The following is an 8,270-nucleotide window of genomic DNA, read 5'->3' as shown; positions in this document are numbered from 1 at the left end:
AGAGGCAGGAAGTTGGGGGAGGTAGACAAAAAGCACTTTCTATCAACAGCTTTTGATGCCTGAAGTCAATGCCAGCCCCTTAAGTACAGCGTGGGGCCTGTCCCATCTTAGCTGGAACTCAGAAGGAGTCTCTCTGCAGGGCTGCAGTTGGACACCTGAGCATGCTGGGGGTTGGCAGGCAAACTCAGGACCTGAGTTGTGTATTTTCTAAGTCTCTTTTGATGCCTTAGTTTCCCCTATCATTGAAGTGAGAGGACCAGAGGCCATTCTAAAGGAATTGGCAGTTTTGTCTCACTGCCAGCCTCTCTTGCACTCCCAACTCTGACCCTAGGAGACCCCGTCCCCTTCTTTACCCAGTTCTGCCAAAAGGGCTGTTAGGTGGGGGGGAGGGGTGCAGGCGGGGCTTTTCCTGCACCATCCTGGCGCCTGACTGGATCGGGTTACTGGAGGCAGTCTGGATTTGAATGTGCAAATAAACAGAGGTCACTTTGATCCACGAGGCTGAGAGGGAGGGGGAAGAAAAATGAGCGCCCTGGTCAGAGACGTGCATGCTGGGCACTTGAGAGAGGGTTTGGGGGAGGTGGAGTTTGAGCATGTCCTTATTACTCTGACTGGACCCAAAACCTTTTTTTTTGTTTTGTTTTTCCAAAACCTATTTTTTAAAAAAAGGGAAAAGGGAGAGAGATCCAGAAGGAGACAGGGACCCACTTTAGGCATTTCAGACTTCCTCCTGGAATCAAATACCCCACTGACCTTTCCTCGCTGCTACCAGGAGGGGAGTGGGTAGCTTGGACGCCACCCTCCCTCAAGGCTCTCCCACCTTTGGGACATCTTGGGTGCCACTTGGGAGAGGGAGAGCTGGAATGGAACCGTCTACAGTATGGGGTGTGTGGTTCAGTGTGGGGCCATATGTTGGGAGCTGTTGGGCCTATTGTCTCCTTGGGCACCAATCCACACCACAGGCAGGCTTAGAGAGGGAGAGACAAAGGAGGGAATGGGAGAGCACAAAGGAAGCAAGGAATGAAATGGTAAGTAAAGGCAAACAAAAGTGAACCGTGAACCGGGGGAGACAAAAGCCGGGAACAATATTCCCCAGGCAATAGGCTCAGGAACAATAGGGACACTGACAGCACCACAAAGACACCAGTGTCTCCAAGTAGACGTTATCTCAGGCAGTGGTTGGCAGCCCTGCTCTGGCTGCAGCTATTTTCAGTGCCGCTTTTGTGCCATGCTGAACAATATTCCTTGCATGGCTGCTGATAGAAAGATGAGAAGGTTTCTGTTTGATTCTCCTTTTCCTTCCCTCCCCCTTTCCCCTATTCCAACCCCCACCAGCTCAGACATTCTGAGCTCAAGCCACTGGCCTGGTTGCGGGGTGGGGGTGGGGGGGGTTGTGTACATGTGTGTGTTTGTGTGTGTGTGTATAGGGCCAAAGGGCGGGGTGGGGGGTGGGAAGGTCTCTATCAGGCTTTCCAGTTGCCCTCAACCTTACCAGGTCCACCATGGAAGGAAGAGAGTGGAGATTAGGGCTGGGCAAGTAGGGACTGGAGAACTGGGGTGTGTGGAGAGGACTGTTTGGGGAAGTGGATTCTGCTTTCACCAACAATCACAAGACCAGCCTGAGTTATTCACTGTAAAAAGGCCAACTTAGCAAGTGTTTTCCTTGTTGTGGCCAGCTATTCATTTCATAGCCAAGGGGTCTCACCTGGTCCTTCTGCTGCTTTCCTTCTCTGGGCCAGCAAGTGTTCCCTGCCCCACCCCTCATAGCCATTGCATTCTCCCGTCTTTGTTTATAGTTACCAGTTTTTTGAGTACCTCTCAACTTCTCCCTCCCCCACCTTCACCACTCCAAGTTGAACCTAAGGGATCAAGGTCCTTAGCTTGAAAGACTGTTTGGTAGCACTGGCCCTTCTGGAGGCCCAATGACCATTCCCATCTAAGCTCACGTGACCACAATCCACAGTGTTAGCCATTCCTCGCTAAGTATCTCCCCTATTCCTTCTTAGGGGAACTCTGACCCTAGATTATTGGGTCAGAGGTGTCCTTTCCCAGAGCTCCCTTGTGCATAAGGCTGCGTACTCTTAGTTTTCTCAGGGATGTAACCCAGTACAACTGACCTTGTGGGATTAGAAAGAACACTGCACTTTTTCATTGAACTGATTTTCTTTTTGTTCTTATTCTTACTCATCTGTTTCAGGTTAGTTTTATAGGTGGCTAAACTACTACATTTCAGACCCCTGGCTTCCTCAAAAAAAATTGAACTGAAACTTCTTGGGAAGGCATTGATATAAAAACTTCAGGTAGAATGCCTTCCTAAGGGTCCAGACACTCAGAGGTGGACCCAGAAGCTTGAGCCATCACTTAATTTGCGAGACTGTGGCTATTTGTTCAGATTTCTCAATATAAGTGAGCACTTTGAAGGCAGGAAACAAATTTTATACCTCTATTGGCTCCCTCATAGCATCATGGCACACAATAAGTTCTCAATGAACACTTGTTGAATTGGACCAAGTTTTGAGAAACAGAAGGGACCTTAAAGCTCATCTAGTACCTTGCTATTCAAAGTGTCACCCCTAGACCAGCAGCATTAACATCACCTGGGAGTTTATTAGAAATGCAGAATCTCAAGCTCTACCTCAGAACTGCTGGATCAGAGTCTGCATTTTGATGAGCTACCCAAGTACCTCATATACTCCTAGAGAAGCACTGATCTAGCACAGCTTCTCCTTCCTTGCCTCCTCACAACTGCTGCCCATTTCATGGCAGTATTGCCATCCGTAGCCTACGATCACTGAAACTGTGAGCTACACCATGCCATCCAGTCGGCATCTACAGGAAGACCTCTGTAGAGATGAACTTACCATCTGTGGTAACAATCTAGTCCACAGTTGGAATCAAATCAGATTGAACAGAATTAAATTTGCATTCAAAGAGTCTTAGGAATGGGATCTTGTACCTAGCATATACTCAGTTAAAGCTTATTAAGGGAAAGGTTTAAAAAGTCTATTATGACCTCCCTGGGTGATCCAGGTAGTAGGTAATTTTATGGACCAACTTGACTGGGACACGGGTACTCAGACATCTGGTCAAACGTTATTCTGGTTGTGTCTGTGAGGGTGTTTCTGGTTGAGATTAACATTTGAATTGATAGACTGAGTAAAGCTGATTGCCTTTCCTAATGTGAGTGGACCTCATCCAATCAATTGAAAACCTGAATAGAACAAAAAAGTTGAATAAGAGGAAACTCCTTTTGCCTGACAGCCTTGAGCTGGGACACTGGTCTTCTCCTGTCTTTGGACTTGAACTGAAACATCAGCTCTTCTTGGGTCTCAAGTCTGCCAGCTTTTGGACTGAAACTTACACCATCAACTCTCCTGGTTCTCAGGCCTTTGCGCTTGGACTGGAACTCAAGGGCGATTCTGGTGAGATTTCAGATGGAAATGAGGAACATGTTATTGGAAACTAGGGGAAAGGTTATCCTTGTTATAAAGTGGCAAAGAGCTTGGCTAAACTTAAGTTCTGATGTTTTGTGGAAGGTAGAACTTATGAACTATAAAATTGGATATTTAACGGAGGAGATTTTCAAGCAAGGTATTCAAGGAGTGGCTTGGTTTCTCCTGACTCACAGTAAAATGTAAAAGGAGAGAGATGAATTGAAGAAGGAATTATTAAGCAAAAAGGAACCAGAACTTGAAGATTTGGAAAATTATCAGCCTATTCATATTGTAAAAAAAAATGAGAAAGCTTGTGAAGAGAACACCAAGGGTGTGTGAACAACCATTTGATAAAGAGATCCTGGGCACAACTCATGGACTTAGCCATCTCAGTAGAAGCCGGGAATACAGATGTGATTATACCAGCAAAGACACTACCAATGTGAACAAAAGGGGACAGAAAAAGTGAGACAAAATGAAGGAAGGCTGTTGGATTTTTAAAGTTCTAAGAACAGGACCATAGAGCTGTTAGGCTGTAAATGTCTCCTATTTAGGGAGGAATGACTGCTCAGGTAATTCAAAGATCTTCAGGGCTGCCTCCTTGGTTTCAAATGGTGGGGCCATTGTTTTGGTTTCAACAGGCCAGACAGCCTGTGACTGAAGCCTCGAGGGTGGGGCTGCCAAGAGCCTTGGGGACAGGATCCCCAGTAGCAGAGCTGTGGAGGTGGGTCTAGCAGATGGAACGTTGAGCCAAAGTGGATTATTCTCAAAACTTAAGAGCTAATGAAATTGACCTTGCTAGGTTTATACTTGCTCGGGACCCATCAACAATTTCTTCTTTTGGATTTCTCCTCTTTGGAATGGGAATGTCTATCTTACGCCTGCCCACCATTGTATCGAAGTGCGTATTTTGGAAGTGCATAACTTGTCGGGTTTCACAAGATCACAGCTGGAGAAGAATTTTGCCTTAGGATGAATATACCCCTCAAGGGTCATGCATACCTGCTTTAGGTGATATTTAGCTGAGACTTTAAACTTCGGGGTTGATACTGGAACGAGTTAAGACTTTGGGGGCTGTTGGGATGGAGTAAATGTATTTTGCAGGCAATAAGACATGAATCTGGGGGGCCAAGAGTGAAATGCCATGGGTCGAATTGTGTCTCCCACAAATCATATGTCGAAGCCCTAACCCACAGTGTGACTGTATTTGGAGTAATGAAGTAATTAAGGTTAAATGAGATCATAAGGGTGGGACCCTGATAAGTTTATATAAGAGGAGACACCAGAGAACTTGTTCTCTCTCCCCACCCTGTGAAGACACAGTGGGAAGGCAGCCATCTACAAGCCAGGGAGAGAGGCTTTATCAAAAGCTGACCCTGCTGGACCTTGATCTGGGACTTCTCAGCTTTCAGAACTGTGAGAAAATATATTTCTGTCTAAGCCACCCAGTCTTTTGTTATGGCACCCCGAGTTGATTAATGCATTCGCTACTTGATGGGAGAAAGGACAGGTCTCTAGGCCTGCACAGGGTGGACTGAAGGGCTCTGGAAGGGCCTCACAGCAGAGGACACACAGAATCTCATCATTCCTTCAAAGCGAGATGGTAACATCTCCTCCTTTCCTCTGATGTCCTCGGTGCAAACAGCAAAATGAGCTGTTTGGGGCTGCTGCATGCCCGACGACTCAAAGCAATTCCTGGGCCGGGGTGGGCACTCAAAACCATTATGATTACCCCAATTCAAAACGCTTTACTTAGACCGAAAGATTTTGCTGCTGTTGTCAGACAATGGTGCGGTCTTCCCAATTTGCAGAAAGTTACAAAGGAATGAGTCAAATTTTTACAATTACAATTACAGTTTTTTTCTCCCATAGGTTAGAAAAGAAAACAAAACCTTTGTTGGTGTCTACTTATAAAAAGCATTATTTATGTGGTGGTTTTAATCCTAGTATATTAAATTTCATCATCTTCTATAAACATCATCCTGACTCCTATGTACTCAACCAATCTAAACAAATTTATAAACCACTGCAGAGTTTATTTGACGGTCTTACTCCACCAAACCCGTCAATTCCCTTCCATGAAATGAATAACAGTGTAATTTCTGATCAACGGGGAGTCAAGTGTTGGGAGGAGGGGAGAGTGGCTGGGTCTGGCAATCTACTGGCCAGACAAACTGGAAAATCAGCTTTTCAGAAGTTTCCTCTTGACGTCTCCCAGGCCATTTATCTCAGATATCCTCCACCCCCCACTCCCCAGACTAGGGGAGGGCAGAGAAGAGAAATAATATTAAGGTTTGGGATGAACTACCATTGAGCGTATTTATAATTAGTTCTGAATTCTCAGCAACAGAGGAAAGGAACGGAGGCATCATCGTTTTTTTTTTTCCAACACTCAGCAAATGACAGCAACCGCAACAGCAGCTGTGTCCTGGCTCTTCTAATCCCACAGCACAGCCCTCAGACAGGACTGGGATGAGCGCCTCAGGCGCTCTGTCATTCCTTCTGCGTGTTGACGTGTGTCTTCCGATATGATCCGATCATCCCAGACCAGCTACCTCTGGTATATGGGAAGGTCCCCTGGCCAAAATGTACCGAGTGTGGGGGCAAAGGATGACCTCATCTTCCAGAGTCTGAGAACAATCCTGTATGATCAAGGCGGCTGGTGCTAGGCGATGGCTCAGAGTCCCCAAAGCAGTTCAACAAAATGGAAATTAAGTTACTACAGGTGGGACTTCCCTGGCAGTTCAGTGGTTAAAACTTCGCCTTCCAGTGCAGGGGGTGCAGGTTCCATCCCTGGTCAGGGAGTTAAGATCCCACATGCCTCAGGGCCAAAAAAAACAAAACATAAAACAGAAGCAATATTGTAACAAATTCAAGACTTGAACAGATGATCCACATTAAAAAAAAAAAAATCTTAAAAAAAAAATGTTACTGCAGGGATGACCTAGGATGGGGAACTAGGGAGCCTACTCACAGAGTGTTAATGAAGGCTAGCAGAATATGCCATTATTGGCATAAGGATTATTTTGAACTGAAGGCAATTGAGAAGAAGCAGACATAAGAAAAGCTCTCTGCCCTCCCCTTACTTGCCTAAAAGCAGGACATAGATTCGGAAAGGTGTCCCCACTCCCTGTTCTACCAAGAAGGGCAGAGGTAAATCACAACTCTAGACACTCATCAGCCCAGAGATGTCTACATCACAAAACTTACTGAAACAATCCCTATCATTCATCAGTTATTCTATATATGTACCTTCCCACCGATTGCTGCCTTAGAAGCTCAAAGCCCTTTTCCTTTGTCTTGTCACTTCTCCAAAAATTTATCGCTAAAATGCTATATAAGCCCAAGGATTAACCACCTCTTTGAGTTATTCATCATTAAGGGCTCCCACTAGTATGTACCAAGCACATGTTAATAAACTTGTTTGCCTTGTTAATCTGTCTTTTATCAGTCTAATTATAGGGCCCCAGGCAGTGAACCTAAAATGGGTAGAGGGAAAACAGTTTTTCTGCTCCTACATTAGGGAAGTGCAAGGGCCTCTGGGGTCTTTAGGGAGATGATGGGAGGGTAAACCTACAAAACAAAAAGAAAGAAAGAAAAAGCCTTCTGAGTTGTGGAAAGTGAAGAAGGGATTTCAGCTTCTGCTGATGAATATGTAAGGCACATGTAAACTTGAGCTCTTATTTTTGAGTTAATAATGCAGGGTTTTGTCTGTTCGTTTGTTTGTTTGTTTTGCCGTAGACCCTAATTAGACTTCTAGAGCGAGTTCTAGCATTATGTACTACCTGCAACACCTCCGGCCCCCACACCTGATGCACACCTGGAAGCAGGGAGGTTGTCAGTCTCCCTTTTAAAGATTCATTTCAAGTGGGCTCACAGGAGATTCACAGAGACTACCATCTAAATGATGCCTCCCAGAGTGAGCAGTGATGTGGCCTGACCCATTTTTGCTTCTCAAGTCGAGGCCCCATCAGTGAAGCACTAAAGTCACCCCACTCCCTTCCCCAAACAATAACCTTTGGTGCCTAGATTGCTCTTTTCACCTATTTTGTGGCTCTGCCTGCTGTCTCTGGAGAGAAGTATAATGTCAGCCCACCCTTCAATTTTCAGGAGGTATTAATTTAGGCTGTGTTGGTGGACTAAGTGTCTAATATTAAGGACTATATTCCTTCTAGGTAAGAAGTTCTCAATTCTGAGTCAAAATTATCCTTTCTTCAAAATTCAGTTCAAAACAGAATTAAATTCTAGAATTAAATCCCTGATTAAACCAGCCAGGCTGTGGTCACTGAACACTGCCCCTTTCTTGGGACTCATTACCTACTTAGCATCGCATTCATCTTTACTCTGAGGTTTTGGTTTCTCGTCCTCATTCCTGGTCTGAGTTTTCCTCTTGAGTGACCCTGTTGCTAACATTAGGCGTTGAGCTATGAGATGAGGGCCCTCAGCTAGTCCTGCCTCAGGATAAAAATCAAATCAGCAAATAATTGTCAACAGCCATTGTATGCAAGAAACAGTCCTAGGATGAATACTGGCAGATGAGAAAAGAGATACTATGAGTTGGAGGCTACCCTGGCCCTTACGTAGTTTATAGCTAGTTAGAGAGATAGACATAATCACATGTAGAATGAACTGATGTGAGATTTCAAGATGACAATAAAATAAAAGTGAGAGGAAAGCATAAGAATGTTCAAAGAAGATAAAGTCTATTTGGTAATAAAAGAGGCAATGGGGGGGCTTCCCTGGTGGCGCAGTGGTTGAGAGTCCGCCTGCCGATGCAGGGGACACGGGTTCGTGCCCCGGTCCGGGAGGATCCCGCGTGCCGCGGAGCAGCTGGGC

The sequence above is a fragment of the Neophocaena asiaeorientalis genome, unplaced genomic scaffold (assembly GCF_003031525.2).
Source record: "Neophocaena asiaeorientalis asiaeorientalis breed wild unplaced genomic scaffold, Neophocaena_asiaeorientalis_V1.1 scaffold67, whole genome shotgun sequence".
NCBI classification, from domain to species: domain Eukaryota; kingdom Metazoa; phylum Chordata; class Mammalia; order Artiodactyla; family Phocoenidae; genus Neophocaena; species Neophocaena asiaeorientalis.
Note: the sequence above shows the minus strand (reverse complement) of the source record.